Source organism: Zonotrichia albicollis, chromosome 19 (assembly GCF_047830755.1).
Source record: "Zonotrichia albicollis isolate bZonAlb1 chromosome 19, bZonAlb1.hap1, whole genome shotgun sequence".
Taxonomy (NCBI): Eukaryota; Metazoa; Chordata; class Aves; order Passeriformes; family Passerellidae; genus Zonotrichia; species Zonotrichia albicollis.
In genome coordinates this window covers 12,366,550-12,390,651 of record NC_133837.1, presented here as the reverse complement: position 1 = coordinate 12,390,651, position 24,102 = coordinate 12,366,550, and the positions used below count along the sequence as shown (strand labels likewise).

Here is a 24,102-nt window from a genome sequence, read left to right as displayed (position 1 = left end):
GAATCCCAGTGTGGTTGAGGTTAAAATCCCACTGTTTTTAAAATCCCACTAGGGTTAAAATTAAAATCCCAGTGTGGTTAAAATCTCACTGGGGTTAAAATCCCACTGTTGTTAAAATTAAAATCCCACTGGGGTTGGAATTGAAATCCCACTATGGTTAAAATCCCAGTGTGGGTAAATTCCCATTGGGGTTGAAATCTCACTGTGGTTTAAATGCCACTGTGGTTAAAATTAAAACCCCACTGTTGTTAAAGTCCCGCTGTGGTTGAAGTCCCGCAGTGCTGTGCCCTCAGGGAGTTTGGCCACAGGAAAGCTCTGATCCCAAATGGAGCTCCCACTTGCTGTTTTTCCCGGATTTTGCTGTTCCCACAGCCCCATCCTTCCCTTGGGAATGCTGCTGGGGCTCTCCGTGCTGAAATGTCCCCCCTAAATCCCTCAGGATGGGGCAGTGCCAGCACAGCCCTGCTCCTGCTGCTCCCAATGGATGGGTGCCGGGGAATCACAAATTCCAAACTCTCCCCAAAGCCCCAATCCCATCCTGCTGGGTTTTATTGGGAATCACAAATTCCCAAACTCACCCCAAGCCCATCCTGCTGGGTTTTATTGGGAATCACAAATTCCCAAACTCTCCCCAAGCCCCGAGCCCATCCTGCTGGGTTTTTCCTGGGAATCACAAATTCCCAAACTCTCCCCAAGCCCCAAGCCCATCCTGCTGGGTTTTTCCTGGGAATCACAAATGCCCAAACTCGCCCCAAGCCCATCCTGCTGGGTTTTATTGGGAATCACAAATTCCAAACTCTCCCCAAAGCCCCGAGCCCATCCTGATGGGTTTTTCCAGGGAATCACAAATTCCCAAGCTCTCCCCAAAGCCCCGAGCCCATCCTGCTGGGTTTTTCCTGGGAATCACAAATTCCCAAACTCTCCCCAAGCCCATCTTGCTGGGTTTTTCCTGGGAATCACAAATTCCCAAACTCGCCCCAAGCCCATCCTGCTGGGTTTTATTGGGAATCACAAATTCCCAAGCTCTCCCCAAGCCCCAAGCCCATCCTGCTGGGTTTTATTGGGAATCACAAATTCCCAAACTCGCCCCAAGCCCCAATCCCATCCTGCTGGGTTTTATTGGGAATCACAAATTCCCAAGCTCTCCCCAAGCCCATCCTGCTGGGTTTTATTGGGAATCACAAATTCCCAAACTCGCCCCAAAGCCCCGAGCCCATCCTGCTGGGTTTTATTGGGAATCACAAATTCCCAAACTCTTCCCAATCCCATCCTGCTGGGTTTTATTGGGAATCACAAATTCCCAAACTCTTCCCAATCCCATCCTGCTGGGTTTTATTGGGAATCACAAATTCCCAAACTCGCCCCAATCCCATCCTGCTGGGTTTTTCCTGGGAATCACAAATTCCCAAACTCGCCCCAATCCCATCCTGCTGGGTTTTTCCTGGCTATAACAAATTCCCAAACTCTCCCCAAGCCCCAAGCCCATCCTGCTGGGTTTTATTGGGAATCACAAATTCCAAACTCTCCCCAAAGCCCCGAGCCCATCCTGCTGGGTTTTATTGGGAATCACAAATTCCCAAGCTCTCCCCAAGCCCATCCTTGTGGGTTTTTCCTGGTTTGGGGCGAGATGAAAGGGCCCTGCCCCACCTGGGGCACACCTGGAGCACAGCTGTCACCTCCCGGTGCTTTATGGCCCTTTGTGGTGCCGCGGGCTGATAAGGGCTCACCTGGGGGGGTGGGGCTGTTTGATAAGGGCTCACCTGAGGGAAGGGGGAGGATGGGGTTGGTCCCTTCCCTGTCCCCGGGGCTGCTCCAGGGTCTGCTGGGAGCTGGGAGCATCACCTGGAGGCAGGAGGACCAAGGGAGGGCTGGAATTGCCCTGGAATTCTGAGTTTCCTTTGCTAGAGGGAGTTTTGGGATCCTCTGGGATGATGGAGCCGTGTGTCAGTGTGGGATTTAATCTTTATTTAAGGCTATGTGTGAAAGCTGCCTTTGGTTGTCTGTGGGGAGCTCAGGAGGGAGAAAACTCCCAAATTTTGGGATTTCTGGATCCCTGGGAATTCCCAGAGTTCTGGGCTCCTTTGCCAGGGGAATTTTGGGATCCTCTGGGATGATGGAGCCGTGTGTCAGTGTGGGATTTAATCCTTTTTTAAGGGTGTGTGTGAAAGCTGCCTTTGGTTGTCTGTGGGGAGCTCAGGAGGGAGAAAACTCCCAAATTTTGGGATTTCTGGATCCCTGGGAATTCCCAGAGCTCCTTTGCCAGAGGGAATTTTGGGATCCTCTGGGATGATGGATCCATGGGTCAGCCTTAAATAAAGATTAAATCCCACATGTGTGTGAAATCTGCCTTTGGCAAGGCAGCAGCACATTGTCTGTGGGAAGCTCAGGAAGGACAGAATTCCCAAATTTTGGGATTTCTGGATCCCTGGGAATTCCCAGAGCTCCTTTGCCAGAGGGAATTTTGGGATCCTCTGGGATGATGGAGCCGTGTGTCAGTGAGGGATTTAATCCTTATTTAAGGCTGTGTGTGAAAGCTGCATTTGGTTGTCTGTGGGGAGCTCAGGAGGGACAAAACTCCCAAATTTTGGGATTTCTGGATCCCTGGGAATTCCCAGAGTTCTGGGCTCCTTTGCCAGGGGAATTTTGGGATCCTCTGGGATGATGGATCCATGTGTCAGCCTTAAATAAAGATTAAATCCCACATGTGTGTGAAATCTGCCTTTGGCAAGGCAGCAGCACATTGTCTGTGGGAAGCTCAGGAAGGACAGAATTCCCAAATTTTGGGATTTCTGGATCCCTGGGAATTCCCAGAGCTCCTTTGCCAGAGGGAATTTTGGGATCCTCTGGGATGATGGAGCCGTGTGTCAGTGAGGGATTTAATCCTTATTTAAGGCTGTGTGTGAAAGCTGCCTTTGGTTGTCTGTGGGAAGCTCAGGAGGGAGAAAACTCCCAAATTTTGGGATTTCTGGATCCCCTTTAATTTCAGGGATTTAGGAGCCCAGTGCCTGCCTTCTCCAAGCTGCCACGAGCAGGTTATAAATTCAGATTGCTGTAGGGAAATGCTGCTGCCAGAGCTCTGGGCGCTGTCCTGGCCTCACCTCCCCACAATGCAGGGAATAAACTCAGCTCAGGGCAGGAGTGTGAGCAGGAAAATCCATGAAATCCATCCCAGCTGGGCCCTGCTTGCTCCCTCTGGATGGGCAGGGTGAGAGCAGCCAGAGCTGGGACCTCTCCTGCTCCTGGGCTCAAATTTTAAGCAAAGATCTCAAATTTTAAGCGAAACCATCACCTCTGGCTCTGGGGTGATGGTTTTGCTTAAAATTTGAGATTTGCTGTCAGCTGAGGGCTCTGCAACCTCGTTTTTCTGTTTTATTAAACTATTTTGCAGCTTTTCTGTTTGTAAATTGAGTTTGATAACAAAGTCTGAAAAGGCAGGAAGGAAAGAAAGAAAAAAAAAAGGAACAGAATGTGAATTTTCTCTGTGGTCAGATGTGGGGATTTATTTCAGTGGGAATAATCCTGAGTGATCCAATTACCACGAGCTGGTGCCATCCTGCAGTGCCTGGGGAATCCTGCAATTGATGTGGGGCTGGTTTGGAGATCCCTAATTAAGATTAGCTTAATTCAGAGCTGCTTCTGCTCAGCTTGGCAGCTCAGGAACTTCCCCGACTCCAGATTTCCCGGGGATGTGCATTTTGGGGATGCACAATTTGGGGTCCAGCAGAGTGGCTGCAGCCTCTTCCCCATCCCAAAAAACTCCAAAAAGTTGGAGCTGAGTCAGCTTTGAATGATCCAGCTTTGCTCCAGCCTAATCCTGACCTTCCTCCCCCAATCCTCACCTTCCTCCCCAATTTTTGTGAGGTTTTTTTGCATCAGTCCAACCTGTCTGGGGCTCATCTTCCTCCTCTAATCTTCACCTTCCTCACCAGTTTTTTTGGGAAGATTTTTGCAGCAGTCCAACCTGTCTGGGGCTGATCTTCCTCCCCTAACCCTCACCTTCCTCCCCTAACCCTCACCTTCCTCCCCTAATCTTCACCTTCCTCCCCAATTTTTGGGAGTTGTTTTGCAGCAATCCATCCTATATGGGGCTGACCTTCCTCCCCTAACCTTCAGCTTCCTCACCAGTTTTTTTGGGAGGTTTTTTGCAGCAGTCCATTCTATCTGGGACTGACCTTCCTCCCCTAACCCTCACCTTCCTCACCAGTTTTTGGGGTATTTTTTTTTGCTGCAGTCCATCCTCCCCTAACCCTGACCTTCCTCCCCTAACCCTGACCTTCCTCCCCTCATCCTCACCTTCCTCCCCAGCTTTTGGGAGTTTTTTTGCAGCAGTCCAATCTTTCTGGGGCTGACCTTCCTCCTCTGACCCTCACCTTCCTCCCTAACCCTCACCTTCCTCCCCTAATCTTCACCTTCCTCCCCAGTTTTTGGGATTTTTTTTTTTTGCTGCAATCCATCCTATCTAACCCTAACCTTCCTCCCCCAGTCCTCACCTTCCTCCCTAAATTTTGGGAGTTTTTTTGCAGCAGTCCAACCTGTCTGGGGCTGACCTTCCTCCCCTAACCCTCACCTTCCTCCCCAGTTTTTGGGGTATTTTTTTTTGCTGCAGTCCTTCCTCCCCTAACCCTGACCTTCCTCCCCTAACCCTGACCTTCCTCCCCTAACCCTGACCTTCCTCCCCTCATCCTCATCTTCCTCCCCAGCTTTTGGGAGTTTTTTTGCAGCAGTCCAACCTTTCTGGGGCTCACCTTCCTCCTCTGACCCTCACCTTCCTCCCTAACCCTCACCCTCCTCCCCTAATCTTCACCTTCCTCCCCAGTTTTTGGGGTATTTTTTTTTGCTGCAATCCATCCTATGTAACCCTAACCTTCCTCCCCCAATCCTCACCTTCCTCCCCAAATTTTGTGAGGTTTTCTTGCAGCAGTCCATCCTGTCTGGGACTGACCTTCCTCCCCCAATCCTCACCTTCCTCCCCAGTTTTTGGGAATTGGTTTGCAGCAGTCCATCCTGTCTGGGACTGACCTTCCTCCCCCAACCCTCACCTTCCTCCCCAGTGTTTAGGGTATTTTTTTTTGCTGCAGTCCATCCTCCCCTAATCCTGACCTTCCTCCCCTCATCCTCACCTTCCTCCCCAGCTTTTGGGAGTTTTTTTGCAGCAGTCCAACCTTTCTGGGGCTGACCTTCCTCCCTAACCCTCACCTTCCTCCCCAGTTTTTGGGGTATTTTTTTTTGCTGCAATCCATCCTATCTAACCCTAACCTTCCTCCCCCAATCCTCACCTTCCTCCCCAGATTTTGGGAATTGGTTTGCAGCAGTCCAGCCTGTCTTTGGCTGACCTTCCTCCCCTAACCCTCACCTTCCTCCCCAGTTTTTGGGGTATTTTTTTTTTGCTGCAGTCCATCCTCCCCTAACCCTGACCTTCCTCCCCTAACCCTGACCTTCCTCCCCTCATCCTCACCTTCCTCCCCAGCCTTTGGGAGGTTTTTTGCCCCGCTCCCTGTGCTGTGCTGGCCCACGTGAGCAGCCTGGCTGGCACTGCCAGCTCCCGTCACCTCCTGGGGGACAAATCCTGGATTAGCAGAGCCCGTGGCCCTGCTGCAAGTGGAGCCCTGCTAATTAGGGTTATGTAACCGGGCAGGGCTTAATTGGGGAGCAGGATGGGGGCTCTGAGCTGGTGTGGGAGTGATGGGGATAGGATGGATGGAGATGAGAGATCTCTGAAGCCAGGCTGTGAAATTTGGGATTTATTGCAAAGGGCCAAGTGCAGGGAGCTGCCAGCACAGCTCAGAGCAGGAAAGAGAGAGGGAAAGAGGATGAGAGAGAGAGGATAAGAGGATAAGAGTGTTAGAGTGTAAGAGAGTGAGGTTCCTGTTACAATGCCATAAATCTTCTTCTCTGTTGAATATTCCAATTCTCTCTAACCAGTCTAGTCCGAGATACAAACCCTGTAGCATTTACAAATCCTATAGCATTGCAAATCCTACAGCAGTTACAAATCCTTCAGCATTTCCAAACCCTACAGCATTTACAAACCCTATAGCATTTACAAATCCTACAGCAGTTACAAATCCTTCAGCATTTCCAAACCCTACAGCATTTACAAACCCTATAGCAGTTCCAAATCCTACAGCAGTTACAAATCCTTCAGCATTTCCAAACCCTACAGCATTTCCAAACCCTATAGCAGGATCCCAGCTTTCCCCTCTGGAGCAGGGGCTGAGGCTCCCAGCAATTGTCTGCACCAGGAGGGGTTGGGCTGACCCTGTACCAGAGGGGTTTGTCCCCCTAGGAATGAGCTCTGGGTTATCCCAGGCGCAGATGTGAGCAGATTCTATGGGAATTCTTTTTCCTGCCCCAAAAAAATCCCAGGAAAAATGACTGGGGCAGCCAAAGGCTGGAACGCCCCAGGTTAAACCCCTTCAGCAGTGGGGTCTGGTTGGGAATTTTCCCTTCCTCTGCCTGTGAGGGAGGTTGTGACCGTGTTCACAGGGGTCTGAGGATGAGGGAAGGGATGAGGATCTGACTCCGTGTTTCAGAAGGCTGATTTATTATTTTATGATATATATTACATTAAAACTATACTAAAAGAATAGAAGAAAGGATTTCATCAGAAGGCTGGCTAAGGATAGAATAGGAAAGAATGATTACAAAGGTTTGTGGCTCAGCTCTCTGTCCGAGCCAGCTGACTGTGATTGGCCATTAATTAGAAACAACCACATGAGACCAATCCCAGATGCACCTGTTGCATTCCACAGCAGCAGATAATCATTGTTTGCATTTTGTTCCTGAGGCCTCCCAGCTTCTCAGGAGGAAAAATCCCAAGGAAAGGATTTTCCATAAAAGATGTCTGTGACAGGAGGTGGCACAAAGGGACATGGTTGGCTCTGTGGTGCCGTTGTTGGATCTGGGGGATCCCAGGGATTGTCTGAGCAGCTCCTCCTGCACAGGGGGATGGAATTTGGGATCAGCCCAATCCCACCTGGCCTGGGACACTTCCAGTCCCAGCTGTGCCAGCCTTGCCACCCTCTGGGCAGGGATTTCTGTGGGATCCTGAGCCTCATCCTCCCTCTCCATGGCATTCCCTAAGGGACCCAGCACCCCAGAGTGACAGTGACATCCCGGAGGGGGCTGTCCCTGCAGGACAGGCTTTTCCTGCCCATCCCACTCTGATCCTGCGTGTCCAGCCCACACCGATGGTGCTGCTGAGCTTTGATCTGCTCCCAGTGATTAAATTCCTATCATCCAGACTGACAGCTTAATATTCCTTAATATTCCTCAGCCAGGCCGTGCTAAATTAGTTGTGTCTGTCTTGCCAGAGCTGCAGAAATCTTTCTGACAGCTCCAGGCACTCGATACATTTTTTTTTTCTCCTTTTTTTTATCAATTTTTTTGCCTTTTTCTCAGTGTACAGTAGGAGTTGTGTTTGCTCTGTTCAGGGAATGCTTTCCTGGGTTTGCCACAAGCTGCTGGAGTCACTCAGTGCCTGTGGGATTGGGACCTGTATGGCACCAGGCTGGGTTTTCCATAAAAAATCATGTCCTCGTGTTTTTGGAATGATTTCCTCTCTTAAATCTTGGTTTAGGTAGAATTGTTGCTGTTTTTTGACTGGAGGCCTTTTGGGATTTCTTGGAGCAGCTGATCCCATTTGTGCCCCTATTGCATCCCCTGTTGGATCTCAGTTTTGGGGTGAAATGTGGCACTTTGGGGGCTCCTGAACCAGAGGAGGAGCAGCAGGTTTTGGTGAGGATCTTTTGGCAGCAAATCCATCCCAAATCTTCTCCTTTCCTCTCCCCATTGGGGTGACAGCAGGGCCAAGGGACATCCTGGGCGCTCCGGGAGGGGAGGTGACCCCAGATCCACCCTGAGGCAGCCCTGGGGACAGTCCTGGCCTTGCCAAGAGCTCGGGGCAGGGAGGAGCCCCCCCAGCAGCAGCTCTGCTGCTCAGGCAGGAATTCCAAGGGCAGAGTTAATCTGCAGCAGGATTAGCCGAGCATGCGGCGTCTTGTCAGATGTGGGAGCGTTGCTGGGGCTGTAATTCTTCCAGACAAGGGGGAGGCTCCTGCTGGAGCCCAGCCCTGCCACACGCTGCCCCAGTGACCCACTGAGGGCTGGGCTGCTGCAGATTCCCTCAAAAGTTCTTTAAAATAGCAGTGCAGAGTGTTGTTGCTGGCGGGATGGAGGATCCCGCTGGTTTCCACTTGTGGCTGGGATGGGAGGTGCCAGAGCATCCCAGAATATTTGGATGGGGGTTGGAAGGGGCTCACAAGGTGAATCCAGCTCTTGGTGCTCTGCAGGACATCCCAGAGGATCCCGGATTTTCCCTTTGGAGCAGGGGTGAGGCTCCCTGGCTCCCAGGGATCTGTGTGTGCTGCAGGAGGGGAAGCAGTGACATCCCATGGCATCCCATCATCCCATCATCCCAGCCATCCCAATCCCATCCCATCCCATCATCCCAACAATCCCAATCCTATCCCATCCCATCATCCCAGCCATCCCAATCCCATCCCATCCCATCATCCCAACGATCCCAATCCAATCCCATCCCATCATCCCAGCCATCCCAATCCCATCCCATCCCATCATCCCAGCCATCCCAATCCTGTCCCATCCTCCCAATGATCCCAATCCTATCCCATCCCATCATTCCAGCCATCCCAATCCCATCCCATCATCCCATCCCATCCTCCCAACGATCCCAATCCTATCCCCATCATCCCAATCCTATCGCATCCCAATCATTTTATGCCCTTCATCCCATCCCATCCCTATCCTATCCCTATCCCAATCATCCCATGCCATCATCCCATCCGTATCCTATCCCAATCTTCCCAATCTCATCCCGTCCCAATCTCACCCATCCCTTTCCCATCCCTTTCCCATCCCTTTCCCATCCCTTTCCCATCCCTTTCCCATCCCTTTCCCATCCCTTTCCCATCCCTTTCCCATCCCTTTCCCATCCCTTTCCCATCCCTTTCCCATCCCATCATCCCAACCATCCCAATCCCATCCCCATTTCATCCCATCCCCATCATCCCCATCCTCATCCCATCCCAAATTCCTTCCCATCCTATCCCTCTCTTTTCCCACAGAATTCCTGCCCCAGGAGCTGTTGGCCTCTCCTGGTTTTTGGCCCAGGAGGGGCTGCAGCACCCTGGGACCCTCAGGAGCAGTTTCTCCATCCAGGCTTTGGGATCTGCTGCTCTTGGCAGCTCTGAGGAGCCCGGCCTGCCTCTGGCAGGCCCTGAGCACACGGAGTTAATTAGTGGCTGTTAATTGCGCTGGGAGTTGGGAATTGGACACGTTTGGAATTCAGAGTTGCTGTTTCCAAGCGTGGCAGCTCTGGTGGAACTCCTGTCCAGCACTGGAGAGGGGGAACACCAATTTTTGTCCAGGGAAAAAGCAGCATTTCATAGCTTTGGTTCCTCTCCTTCCCTGCTGGGTTTGTTTGAGTTTGGAGCTCATTATCTGCTCCACCATGGACAATTTGCAAACCCCAGGCTGGGCTTGGAACAGGGATGCAAATCCTGGGGATGTGGGGGTGTTGTGGAGCCAGGCCCAGCCTGGCACCCCAGAACCCCAACCCTCGGGGAGGAGAGGAGGTTTTCCATCCCCGACACCTCCCCAGCCCTGCATTCCAGCGGGACACTGGCAGGGACACTGGGATGACACTGGGGGGACACTGGGAGGAAAGTATGGGGACACTGGGAGAGGACACTGAGGGGACACTGGGAGAGGACACTGGGAGGACATTGAGAGGACACTGGGGGGACATTTAGGGGACACTCAGAGGACACTGGGGAGACAGTGGGAGGATACTGGGAGAGGACACTGGGGAACAGTGAGAGGACATTGGGGGGGACGCTGGGAGGACATTGAGGGGATACAGGGGGGTGACTGGGAGGACCCTGAGAGGACACTCTGGGGACACTGGAGAGACATTGGGACGACACTGGGAGAGGACATTGAGAGAACGTTGAGAGGACACTGGGGGACATTGAGGGGACCCTGAAAGGACACGACTGGGGGGGACACTGGGAGGACACTTTTCCTGCTGGGCCTTCCCCCCTGAGCCCGGCCTACCTGGGGGCATTTTCTGTGCCTACAAGGGTTAAATCCCTGCCCTGTGTTTGCTTTTTGGCTGCCTGGGTGCATGAGGAGCTGTCAGCACCTCGGCTTTGGATTTATTTGGGCATTAAAAAGGGCCCGGGGCGGGCGGATGCAAACGCTCCCTGCAAAATGTGCCTGCAGCACAACCCCAGCCCCTGCACACAGCCCAGCCTTTAATAAGGGCATTTAATTAAAGTCATATAACTTTTTTTTATTATTATTGTTATTATTATTAAAAAGGAGGGAGAGGAGGGGAGGGATGATAAAATAAATAAAGAAGCGGGGCCTGCTGAGCTGTGAGCAAATGTTGGGACACAAAGAGGGGGTTTAGAGTGGGGCTTTAATGGAAAAGTCATCAGCAATGTGTTGTGTTGCTCCTTTTTCCCAGCCTTGCTTGGGCTTGGGGAGAGAATTTGAAAGAATTCCTGAATTTCCAGACTGCCTTTTCCCCCCTCTTCCCTGCTGGTGAAATCTTGCAGAATTTTATGAATTATGAATTTTTCCAAAGGCTGTTGCTGTTGGATGGAGCTGCTGTTGCTCTCTTCCCTTCTCCTATTCCTGCACAGCTTCTCCCATGGTTTCCAGCCTGTTTTCCCAGGAAAACCACCTGTGCTCATGCAAACAGGTCAGCATTGTCTCAGAACCCTTCTTCTCTTACCATTCCTGTGGTTCCTAAATCCTCGTGGCTGCCCTGCTGTGGTGTCCATGCCTGTTCCCCTTTCCAAGGGTTTTTTCCTTGGATTATCCACACTGCTGAGGTGTGGATAATAATCGTACTTCATCCCTGCAGGTGATGCTCTGGCTCATCCCTGTTTGTGTGGGCCAGGACCAAATTCCCTGGAGCAGGGAATTCTGCATTCCAGGATAAGAACAGCCCCAAAGCCAAGCTGCTTTTCCCAGCTGGAGCCCCCAGTCCAGGCTGGAAGCTGGAGAGGACAGAGGGGACGTTTGTGGTGCTGGAACATCTGCTCTGCAACCCCCAGGAGCCCCTTCTGCCCAAAAGCCTCAGGGTTTGGGGGTCGGAGGGATGCTGCAGCTGCTGGACAGCCTGGCTGAGCTCCTGGCATCCCAAAAATCCCAGAAATCAGCACAGGGAACCATCCCAGGCACAGCCAGGTGGATCTCCCTGCCTGGCACACGCAGAGGGGTGGCAGGGACAGCCCCAGGTCCTGTTTGACAGGGAGAGCCCCAATCCTGCCTGGGATTGCCCAGCTCTGGGCTCTGCACCTGGGGGGCAGCAGGAAAACAATTCCTGCACTTTGCTTTCCAGGGAAAGGAGAGAGGGGGGCACAGAGAATTAATCAGCTTAGGGTCAGCACAGGAAAAAACACTGCTTAAATGGGTAATCCCCAGGCTGGAAATCAGCTCAGAGCTGTGTCCTGGGGCGACGTTGTGATGCTGGTATCCCCATTCATCTGTTCTGTGCCTTTGAGACCGGCTCTGAAGAGTGGAAGTTTTGTTTGGGTTTCTCTTATCAGGGACACAGAGACGGGCAGTACTTAGGGCTGTTTTTCATTTTGCTTTCAGCTTGCTGCTTTTGCTGCTCTGTTTTCTGCTCTTCGTTCTGCTCTGCTTTGGCCTCTGCTTATTAGCTAGTTTAGCTAAACAGTCCAAATTCCTTCCTGGACTGTTTCTCCTCTCCTGTTTCTGTGACCATCTCGAACCTGCTCCGGACTGGGACCTGGGAACACCGAGAGTTTACACCTTGTGGCTGCAGCAGCTGCCCCAGCGCTGGAGGGACTGAGAACAGAGCAACCACCGCTCTGAGAAAGATGACAAAATCAGAAAGTTTCTTTCTTTCTGCTGCGAAATCAGCAGAGCTCCTGCTCAGGAAACGTCCCTGCAAGGTCAGGGCCATCCCTCAGCCTGCAGGGTTTGTCACTGGAATAAATAACCCAGAACAGTCAGCAGGTGCCAGAACCTTCCTGAGACCTGGGGCAGCGTGGGCTGGCCCGGGCTGACGTCACCTGTGCTTGTCACCCTTCTCTGGAATGAAGGGGAATGGGACTTTCCTCATTCCTGGCCCTGTGACAGCTCTGGGGCTCTGCAGGGCCAGGGTGGCCCTTGCTGAAGGGAAATTGCTGGAAAGAGCAGGAGGCAGAACAGGTTGGAGTGTGTGGTGAGAGAGCCCTCAGGCTGGGCCTGGGGGGAAGGTGAGGGTTCCATTTTTAGGTTTCCACCTGTGCTCAGGTGTGGGGGCTTGGTCAGGGCTGGAATTTGAGGAGGGAGCTGTGGATGGAGCTGGGAGCAGGGGCTGCCATGCTGTGAGTGCATCCTCTGGGAATGAGCCAGGACTCACCCATGGGGTATTTTCTGGGTGGTGTTTTTGGGGTCCCCCCCGTGGCAGGAAGGAAATGATGAGTCTGACTGCATGTTGTTAGAAAGACATAATAAATAATATATAATAATTTGTTATTTCATTATACTATATTACATATATTATATCATATTATCATATCATATTATATCATTATCATATTATAATATTATTATATTGTAATATGTTATATTTTTTATATTATGTAAAGTAACAAATAATTTATTATTTTATGATACCATATTATATACTGTATTATATTGCAATACAGTATATATTATGTATTTATATATTACAATATAATACATATTATATATTTATATAATATATAAATAATAATTTGTTATTTCGTGATACTATATTATATATTATATATTATATATTATATATTATATATTATATTAAAATATAATATATATGTACATATTATATAAAGTAATATACAATAATTTATTATTCTATTCTAGTGTATTATATATTTATATATTTTATAAAATAATAAAATAACAATTTATTATTTTATGATACTACATTATATTAAAGAATGCTGTATTAAACTATACTAAAGAATACAGAAAGGATACTTACAGAAGGCTAAAAAGATAATAATGAAAAATTCGTGACTCTCTCCAAAGTCCGGACACAGCTTGGCCCTGATTGGTCATTAAGTTAAAACAATTCACATGTTGGATAAACAATCTCCAACCACATTCCAAAGCAGCCAAACACAGGAGAAGCAATCAGACAATTATTGTTTTCATTTTTCTCTGAGGCTTCTCAGCTTCCCAGGAGAGAAATCCTGGCAGAGGGATTTTTCAGAAAATGTGAATTTGACACAGCAAGGGCATCCCTGGATCTCCCCTGGGCCATCCCCTCCTTCCCGCAGGTCCTCCTGCACCTCTGTGAGGTTTTTGTGGTGACATCTGAGGGCAGCTTCCCCCCCTCCCCGGGACATTTTGGGGTTAAAGAAGCAGAGTTTGGGAGGTCTCACCCACCCTGACCCCAGCACCGAGTGAGCATCCCCCGCACGCTCAGGTGAGTCAGAGGCGGCTCCGTGTGACTCACGGCCTGTCTGGGTCACGGTTACTCATTGACACCTTCCCAGCAGGGCTGGCCTGGGAACGGAGCTGTGAGCACACCCCTGCACGGCTGCCTTTGGGGGAAATTTGGTGATAATCCCTGGGGACAGCTCTGGGAATGGGGCTGGGGCTGCTGTGGCTGTGGGGAGGAACTCCCCGAGCCTGGCCTGGGAACGGGGATGGATGGAGCAGCTTCTCTGTGGGTTCCTCTGCAGGGCTGGCTTTGGGGATAATCCTCAGGATGGCTCTGGGAATGGGGCTGGGGCTGCTGTGGCTGTGGTGAGGAGATCCCTGAGCCTGGGGACAAAGCTCTGCTCCACCTCTGCAGGGCTGGCTTTGGGGATAATCCTCGGGATAGCTCTGGGAATGGGGCTGGGGCTGCTCTGTCTGTGGCGAGGAGCTCCCCGAGCCTGGCTGCTCCTTCTGGGCAGCTTCAGACCCTCCTGCACTGCTCCAGCCCTGGGGAACCCACAGAGAAGCTGCTCCATCCATCCCTGAGGTGTCCAAGGAGCAGCCTGGGACAGTGGGACGTGGCAGGAGGTGACACTGGGTGAATTTGAAGGTCCCTTTTTCCCCCCCAACCATTCCATGACTCCACATCCTGCAGTGCTGGTGGTGGAGGAGGCAGCGTGGAGAGGATTTCTTCCCCAGGATCCCAAATTCCCAGCCCGGGTGGGATCCTGGGCGGGCTGGGGATGTGAGGTGGCCCAGCCTGGGGGGCTGTGCCTGTGGGGGAGCGGGGAGGGTCCCCTGTGAGATGGGACAGGTGGGACACTGAGGGGGGGATGGAAACAGGGAGAGAGAGGGGTGGGAAATAGGGAGAGATGGAAATAAGGAGAGAGAGGAACACAGGGTGAGAGGGATGGAAATTGGGAGAGGGGGATGGACAGAGGGAGAGAGGGGTGAAAATGGGGAGAAGAGATGAACATAGGGAGAGAGGGCTGGAAACGGAGAGAGGAATGGAAATAGGGAGAGAGGAATGGAAATAGGGAGAGAAAGATGGAAATACGGGGAGAGGGGTGGAAATAGGGAAAGGGAGATGGAAACAGGGAGAGGGATGGAAACAGGGAGAGAAAGAAATAGGGAGAGAGGGATGGACACAGGGTGAGAGGGATGGAAACAGGGAAAGGTGGAAATGGAGAGAAAGAAACAGGGAGAGTGGGATGGAAGCAGGGAATGAGGGGTAGAAACAAGGAGAGAGGAATGGACACAGCCATGCCAGGACTTCCCTTTTCCAGTTTTTTGGGCCCAGCCTGGGTGTGGGCGCAGGCCCAGGGTGCTGAGGCAGCTCTGCTGGGAGCAGCTCCTGCAGTGGGGCCGTGGCTCTGCAGCTGCATTTTTGTCGATCCAGCCCTTTGGATGGAGGAACTGCAGCAGTGAAAGCGGAACTGGGACATGTCTGAGCAGGGCCAGGGGTCTGAGGGAGCAGCAGGGAGCTGGGAGCTGCCAGAATCCTGTTCCTGCCTCTTGGATCCTTTCCTGTTTGCCTTTGCTGCCCACACAGTTCGCGCTTTGCTGTCTGTGGATGCTCCCACCCTCCACTGCCAAAATTCCCATTTTATTCCTGCTCCTGGAGAACAGGGGAGGGCAGGAGGCAAATCCCACCCCAAATCCCATCCCAAAATGGGCAGGAGGCAAATCCCATCTGCTGCAGAGCCAGCACCTGCTCTGTTGGCTCGGGGTGGATCCTCTCCCCTGTGGGATGCTGCTGTTCCATCCCTGCTCTCCTGGGATGTTGTGGGGGATCCTGGAGAGGACAAAACCCCGGGGCTGGTGGCCAGGAGCTGCTGGTGGCCCTCAGTGTGTGGCCTGGCTGTGCTGCTGGGGCTCAGGGAAGCAGATGGGCCCTCCTGGGGAACGGGGCAGGAAAACGGAGAAAACTGCACCTGGAATCTGCCTGGTTTGGGGGCTGCGCTGGGGAGGAGCGGGGATTGGTATGGCAGGGGGAGCTGGGTGGGTTTTCCTTGGGAGAGAGCAGAGGGCTCTGTCCTGTGGGTTAAAGTGGGCACTGAGCTGGATTCACCCAGTCAGGATGTGCTGGTGTCACCGGGATGGGCTGGGGACATCAATGCTGGTGTGTGCAGGGCTGTGATGGCCCCAGGATGGGCAGGGGACATCAATGCTGGTGTGTCCAGTGATGTGATGTCCCCAGGACAGACAGGGGGACATCAATGCTGGTGTGCCCAGTGCTGTGATGGCCCCAGGATGGGCAGGGGACATTGCTCCTGGTGTGTGCAGGGCTGTGATGGCCCCAGGACAGACAGGGGGACATCAATGCTGGTGTGTGCAGGGCTGTGATGTCCCCAGGACAGACAGGGGGACATCAATGCTGGTGTGTGCAGGGCTGTGATGGCCCCAGGACAGACAGGGGACATCAATGCTGGTGTGTGCAGGGCTGTGATGGCCCCAGGACAGACAGGGGACATCAATGCTGGTGTGCCCAGTGCTGTGATGGCCCCAGGACAGACAGGGGGACATCAATGCTGGTGTGTGCAGGGCTGTGATGGCCCCAGGACAGACAGGGGACATCAATGCTGGTGTGCCCAGTGCTGTGATGTCCCCAGGATGGGCAGGGGACATCAATGCTGGTGTGCCCAGTGCTGTGATGTCCCCAGGATGGGCAGGGGACATTGCTCCTGGTGTGTCCCTCTCTGCCTGCAATGCTGTGCTGATGTCCCCAGGACAGGATGGGACAGGCAGGGGACATTGGTCCTGGTGTGCCCAGTGCTGTGATGTCCCCAGGACAGGCAGGGGACATTGCTGCTGGAGAAAATGGATGGAAAATGGAAAATGTCTTCAGTGCTGTGATGTCCCCAGGGCAGGATGGGCAGGGGACATTGCTCCTAGTGTGTCCAGTCTGTGATGTCCCCAGGATGGACAGGGGACATCGCTGCCAATGTGTCCAGTGCTGTGGTGTGCCCAGGATGGGCAGGGGACATTGGTCCTGGTGTGTCCAGTGCTGTGATGTCCCCCGGACAGAGAGGGGACACGGCTCCCGGTGTGTCCCACCCCGCAGTGCCGGCTCTCGCCGAGCCCCGGCCGCATCCCGAGCTGCCCGCGGCCCCTCGGGGCTGGGCTGGGCTGGGCAGGAAGCGCTTTGAAGTGCGGCTGTTCCCCCGCCGGAGCCCGAGATAAGAGATCAGAAGATCAGAGCAGCCCCGGGGCTGCGCTATCGGCCCGTGGCCTCTGATCGCTCCCGGCCGCGGCGCCTTCAAACGGGGCTGTGCCCGGCACTCCCTGGGCTGGGCTGGGATGGGCTGGGGGCACAAACCTGCACCCACCCTGCATCCATCCTGCACCCACCCTGGGCTGGGGGCACAAACCTGCACCCACCCTGCATCCATCCTGCACCCACCCTGGGCTGGGGGCACAAACCTGCACCCCCGGGCTGGGGGCACCCATCTTGTACCCACCCTGCACCCCCTGAGTCCCTGTGAGCTGCCAGCCCAGGGCTTGGACCCTCTGCATGTTCTCCTCGGGCACTGGGTGCTCTGGGATGTCACCTGTGTCCCTGCCTGTCCCACATGCCGCTGTGCACAGAGCCTGGGAAATTGGGGTTGGTGCCCTGCAAACCCCAGTGATGCTCATGAGGGTCCTCTAGACCTTCTTAGGGGGCCCTGGGTGCCTCTGGGGTGTCACCAGTGTCCTTGTCTGTCCCACATCTTGCTGTGCTCAGATCTCCAGAGCCCGGAAAATTGGGGTTGGTGCCCTGAAAATCCCAGTGATGCTCATGAGGGTCCTCTAGACCTTCTTAGGGGGCACTGGGTGCTTCTGGGATGCCACCACTGATGTTTGAGCTCCCTGCTCATCCCAAATCCCACCGGTCTTTGATCCCTAGCCCTGAGAATTTGGGGCCAGTGCCCTGCAGAGCTCAGGAGGTGCCTCAGGGGTGTCCTCAGCAGTTTTTCACCTCCCTGCTCGTTCCAGATCCCTCTGTGCTGTGACCCCCAGCCCCTGAAGTTCAGCGGCAGTGCCCTGCAGAGCTCAGGGATGCTCCCATCGATGTTTTGCCTCCCTGCCCATCCCAGATCCCTCTGTGCAGTGGTGCCCAGCCCTGGGGGTTTGGGGTCAGTGCCCTGCAGGGCTCCATGGTGGTGCTTGGGGCAGGAGGATTTGCACTCTCAGCTCCCCAGCAGCTCTGGGAGTGCCCAGGAGAGGTTGGGGGAAAGGAGGAGAAGGGTTTGGGGCTGCTGCTCCTTCCCACATCCCTGCAAACCCTGGAGTTGGTGCTGAGGGAGGATCAGCCCCGGCTCCAGCTCCAGCCCAGCCTGGCCCTTCCATTAATGCTGCTTTTGCTTTGCAGGGTCCCTGCTGGAGGCTCGGGGTGAGTGAGGGACAGAAGGACAGCCAGGAGGAGAGGATGGACACTGCAGCTGGGACAGACAGACAGCCAGGAGCAGCTCCCAAGGACAGCATGGACACTGCAGCTGGGACAGACAGACAGCCAGGAGCAGCTCCCAAGGACAGCATGGACACTGCAGCTGGGACAGAAGGACATCCAGAACAGCTCCTGAGGACAGGATGGACACTGCAGCTGGACAGAGGGACAGAAGGACATCCAGGACAGCCAGGACCATCTCCCGAGGACAGGATGGACACTGCAGCTGGGACAGACAGACAGCCAGGAGCATTTCCCAAGGACAGCATGGACACTGCAGCTGGGACAGAAGGACAGCCAGGACAGCCAGAACAGCTCCTGAGGACAGGATGGACACTGCAGCTGGACAGAAGGACAGCCAGGACAGCCAGGACCATCTCCCGAGGACAGGATGGACACTGTAGCTGGACAGAGGGACAGAAGGACATCCAGGACAGCCAGGACCATCTCCCAAGGACAGGACAGACAGTGCTGGGCTGCACATCCCTGCAGGAGCTGAGCTCCTCCCCGTGGCACTGACAGCACTCAGGAGCAATTTCTGCTGGACTTTGGGAATTTGGGAATTTTCCTTGTGGATCCTGGCCATGGATGGACGCTGAAGAGCTCCTGGCTCAAGCAGGAGCTCAGTGCTTTTCTCTGGCAAGGACCAAGCCCTTCCCTGCTTTCCAATGGATATTTTTGGTTTTTATTTTTGCTGTTTTTTGGGGTTTGGGTGTTTCCTGAGGCTGCTGGAGCTGCAGTGGATCCATGGTGGGACTGAAGCCTTTGAGGAGCAGGAGCTGAGCTGGGCCTGGGGCTCTGGGCTGGGGGGCTCAGGAGGGTCCTGGTGCCACAGCTGGAGCATCCCAGAGGATCCCAGGGTGGGAATGGGGGGAAGCCAAACCCAGCATGGGGAGTGTCACCCTCAGAGACAATTAAACTGCATTTAATTAATTTAATAAACCCCATTGGCTCTGTGAGTGCTGGATGTTGTTTTCCCACATTTCCAGGGGGTTTTGGGGATGCTTTGGATTGTCCAGGAAACCTTGAGAATGAGAAACTCAAGCTAACAAAGCCAGGCCAGCAGCTGAGCACCTTCATTCTGCAGGAATATTCTCCCCTTTCCTTTCCCTCCTCCCTTTCCAGCCTTTACCCACCACTGCCACCCCTCCTGCCCCAAAAGCCACTGAAATGCAAATTATTTCCCTAAAATCCCGTTGTTAATCGTGCCTGGATCCTGTTCCCTCCTACCCCGTCAGCACCAGCAGGTGCCCTGTGGGGACAGAACATGAAAGGGATATTTAGGTGGTGGAAATATCCATTTATGATCATTAATTTTTTAGGATTTTGAGCATTATTTAATCAAAAAAAGGGTTCTTGTTATACAAAAAGCACAGAGTGATGAGCATGGATTCAGAATGGTGATTTGGGAGCAGCCAGGGTGACTGGAAGTTTCTGCCAGGATTATTTAGGTTGGGAAAGGTTTCCAAGGCTGATCCCCACCTTGTGCATTAAACCAGAGCACTGAGGCTCTGCTCCCCCTGTGCCGTCCTTTTCCAGCACAGAATCCCGCATGGATCCAGGGATGTGGGATTTGGGATTTTTGGGCTTCCTAAGGAATGTTCCCCTTTGGATCCCCCAGCGAACAGAGCCAGGGAAAGGTGGGACCTTGCTGGGTGAGCAGCTGGAAGGAAACCCAGCCTGGCTGCAGGGGGAATCCATGGGTTTGTGGGTTTGCTTTCCCAAATGGAAACATTAACCCTGGCTGGGCAGGAATTCTGGTTTCCTACAGGGGGAATCCATGGATTTGTGGGTTTGCTTTCCCAAATGCAATCACTAACACTGGCTGGGCAGGGATTCTGGTGTCCTACAGGGAATTCTGGTGTCCGACAGGGGGAATCCATGGATTTGTGGGCTTGCTTTCCCAAATGCAAACATTAACCTTGGCTGGGCAGGAATTCTGGTGTCCTGCAGGGAATTCTGATGTCCTGCAGGGAAGGAATTCTGGTGTCCTGAAGAGGGAATCCATGGATTTGTGAATTTGCTTTCCCAAATGCAAACATTAACCCTCGCTGGGCAGGGATTCTGGTTTCCTACAGGGGGAATCAATGGGTTTGTGGGTTTGCTTTCCCAAATGCAAACATTAACCCTGGCTGGGCAGGAATTCTCATGTCCTGCAGGGAATTCTGGTTTCCTACAGGGGGAATCCATGGATTTGTGGGTTTGCTACCCCAAATGCAAACATTAACCCTCGCTGGGCAGGGATTCTCATGTCCTGCAGGGAATTCTGATGTCCTGCAGGGAATTCTGGTTTCCTACAGGGGGAATCCATGGATTTGTGAATTTGCTTTCCCAAATGCAAACATTAACCCTCGCTGGGCAGGGATTCTGGTGTCCTACAGGGGGAATCCATGGGTTTATGGGTTTGCTTTCCCAAATGCAAACATTAACCCTGGCTGGGCAGGAATTCTGGTGTCCTACAGGGAATTCTGGTGTCCTACAGGGGGAATCCATGGGTTTATAGGTTTGCTTTCCCAAATGCAAACATTAACCCTCGCTGGGTAGGGAATTCTGGTGTCCTGCAGGGAATTCTGGTGTCCTGCAGGGAATTCTGGTGTCCTGAAGGGGGAATCCATGGATTTGTGGGTTTGCTTTCCCAAATGCAAACATTAACCCTCGCTGGGCAGGGATTCTGGTGTCCTGCAGGGAATTCTGGTGTCCTGCAGGGAATTCTGGTGTCCTGCAGGGAATTCCCTGGCTGCTCCTCCAGGCTGGGAGAGGTTTGGGATCTCTGTAAGGCGTCAGATCCCCTCTCTGAGGAAGGGCTGGGAATGGGAATTACCCCAAAGCTGCTCTGACCTAAGCTCATTTTCCCTCTAAAATGTGCTTTGGTCGCCCTCAAGGAGAGGAAATTCTGCTGGCAGAGAGCTCTGCTCCTTTCCATCAGAAATTCCATGGAATCATGAGCAGGATGAGACAGAGGGACACCCCAGCTGGAACCCTGCTCCTCTCCCTGGTGCTCCTGCTGATGTTTGCTGGGTGCTTGGAATGGCCAAACCTTCCCCACGCCTGCTCTGAGCATCCTCCCCCTCTCCAAATGCAGTGCCAGCCCTGCCTCAGCCTAATTAAAACCAGCGATGAGGACTGGGCCAGGCTGTAAAATTCTAGGACAGTTTTATGTGGAGCAATTAAAAGGAAGGTAAAAAAAAATTGTTAAGAAATTAAACACTAATTACTTTTTTTTTTTTACTTTTTTTTTTTTGTTTTTTTGGCCAGCTGAGCCGTTCTGGCAGTGGGGCTGTGAGGGGGATGCAAAACCCGGGATGGTCGAGTCCCATAAATCTGCAAATCTGCATCAAATGTTCCCCCGTAACTCATCTGCAGCCAATTAACCTAAATCACGTTTTTTCAATTAAAATCTGAGGCCTGGTGGGAAGGGGGGGTAGTGGCAGAGGCAGGGCCTGGGCTGCAGCGAGGTGGAAATATCTGCTTTAAAAGGTGTGATCCCGTTTTTAGTGTTTTCCATATAAAACGGGATGTAAATGCCTGGGCTCAGGGGAGCTCTGGGGATCCCGGGATTTCCAGGGAATTTTCCACCTGGGGATTTTGCAGTGAAATCTCCTTTGGGATGGGCATTTCCAGGGAAGGTGGAGGATCCCAATCCCAAGGTTTGGGGTGGGGATGGAGCCTTGTGTAACGCTGGATAATTGGTTTGGATGGGGAAGGAAGCTGCTGCTTCCTCTCTCTGTGTCTGGTCTTGCTCCCGAGCGTTTTCTCGGGTGCTTGGAAAAGGAAAACAGGCACCGAGGTGTTGGGAAAGAGAGGAGGGAGGGCAGGGCTTGGAACCTGAAAAAAAAACCCCATAAAATGGGATAAACCTTCCCAGGCTGGAAGGAGAGGGTGAGGAGCTGCCGCTGGCCCCGCAGGAGGAAATATTCAATTTTCTGTCTCCTTGCTCTCCTCCTGGAGTGCATTCCTGCAGGGAATGGGGGGCCCATAAATCCCACAGAAATCCCCACTGGATAATTCCATGGAGGAATTAGAAGGGGGGTATTATAATAATAAATATAATAATAAATATAATAAATATATAAATATAATAAATATATTATAATTATAATAAATATAAGAAATCCCCACTGGATAATTCCACGGAGGAATTAGAAGGGGGGGGATTATAATAATAAATATAATAAATGTATAAATATAATAAATATATTATAAATATAATAAATATAAGAAATTCCTACTGGATAATTCCATGGAGGAATTAGAAAGGGGGGGGATTATAATAATAAATATAATAAATATATAAATATAATAAATATATTATAATTGTAATAAATATAATTATAAGTAATCCCCACTGGATAATTCCATGGAGGAATTAGAAGGGGGGGATTATAATAAGTATAATAAATATATAAATATAATAAATATATTATAATTTAATAAATATAATTATAAGAAATCCCCACTGGATAATTCCATGGAGGAATTAGAAGGGGGGATTATAATAATAAATATAATAAATATATAAATATAATAAATATATTATAATTATAATAAATATAATTATAAGAAATCCCCGCTGGATAATTCCATGGAGGAATTAGAAAGGGGGGATTATCATAATAAATATAATAAATATATAAGTATAATAAATATAATTATAATAAATATAATTATAAGAAATCCCCACTGGATAATTTCATGGAGGAATTAGAATAGGAAGGGGATTATAATAATAAATATAATAAATAAATTATTATAATAAATATATTATAATTATAATGAACATAATTATAATAAATATAATTATAATAAATACAATTATAATAAATACATTATTTCTATAATATATTTATATTTTTATATAAGTGTATATAATATATATGTGTTTATATAATATATTTATGTAGTATATTTATAATTTATAAAGGTGCAGTTATCACCTTCCTGGATGGGAATGGAGCTTCACCTTCCTGGTTCCAGGTTCTGCAAGAACTTTAGGGGTGGGGAGGACACTCGTGGTCTCCCCACACCTGGATGTGTTTCCAAAACATCTGGAGACCCCACGGTGTCATCCTGTAATTCCAATTATTCCCGAAATTCTCATTCCTCTGACAAGCCCCTGCAGGTTCCCCTGTTAGGAAAGCCGGGCTGGTTTATTAATCATGTTAATTGCTGTAATTGGGGAGCTCTGGCTGGCCCTGCCGGGGATGGTGTGGGTGTGGGAAGCGCTGGAATGTTCTCCCGTGGTTATTGTGGTGCTCGTGGGGTTGTGGCTTTGGGGCTGGGGTGCTGAAAGAAACCCCAATGGATCTCCTGGGTTTGGGCTAAAAATACATCCCAGCGGGGATTGAAATGGTAATTAGCGCCTGCTAATTAAAGCAGAGCCCCAGGCAAGGGTGGTGATTCCAGGGGTTCGGATCAGCGATCACCCAAAGGAGCCCCAGGGATGCCCAGGGGTATCCAAAACCCTCAGGGGAGGATTATTCCAAATGGAGAATGAAACATTTCCTGATTTCCCTCTCAGTGACCAGAACTGAGAATTCTCCCCTTGCCCAGCCGGCAGAATTCCTGTCGGGACAGGGCAAGGGGGCAGAAAATCTGATTTAATCACAGAATTCCTGTCGGGACAGGGCAAGGGGGCAGAAAATCTGATTTAATCTCAGAATTCCTGTCGGGACAGGGCAGGGGGACAGAAAATCTGATTTAATCACAGAATTCCTGTCGGGACAGGGCAAGGGGGCAGAAAATCTGATTTAATCTCAGAATTCCTGTCGGGAAAGGACAGGGGAGCAGAAAATCTGATTTAATCACAGAATTCCTGTCGGGACAGGGCAAGGGGGCAGAAAATCTGATTTAATCTCAGAATTCCTGTCGGGACAGGGCAGGGAGCAGAAAATCTGATTTAATGTCAGAATTCCTGTCGGGACAGGGCAGGGAGCAGAAAATCTGATTTAATCTCAGAATTCCTGTCGGGAAAGGGCAGGGGGGCAGCAAATTTTGTTCCTGGGATTATTTTGTTCTTGGGACTATTTTGTTGTTCTTCTTGGGATTATTTTCTTGGCATCATTTTGTTGTTCTTGGGGTTATTTTGTTCTAGGGATTATATTGTTTTTTGGATTATTTTGTTCTTGGGATGATTTTGTTTTTATTATTGGGATTGTTTTTTTTTAATTATTTTGTTCTTTTTCTTGGGATTATTTTGTTCTTCCTCTTAGTTCTTGTTCTTCTGT

General features: G+C 51.2%; 1 long non-coding RNA gene across 1 annotated transcript in view; it reads left to right on the top strand.

Annotated features, from left to right (window-relative positions):
* The window catches only part of LOC106630229 (uncharacterized), a 37,671-nt gene extending 18,834 nt beyond the window's left edge, over positions 1 to 18,837 (top strand). Inside the window, exon 3 of the long non-coding RNA XR_012583165.1 lies at positions 17,804 to 18,837. This is a non-coding gene — a long non-coding RNA (uncharacterized LOC106630229). The remainder of the gene's footprint in view (positions 1 to 17,803) is intronic.
* The last annotated feature ends 5,265 nt before the right edge of the window (positions 18,838 to 24,102 follow it).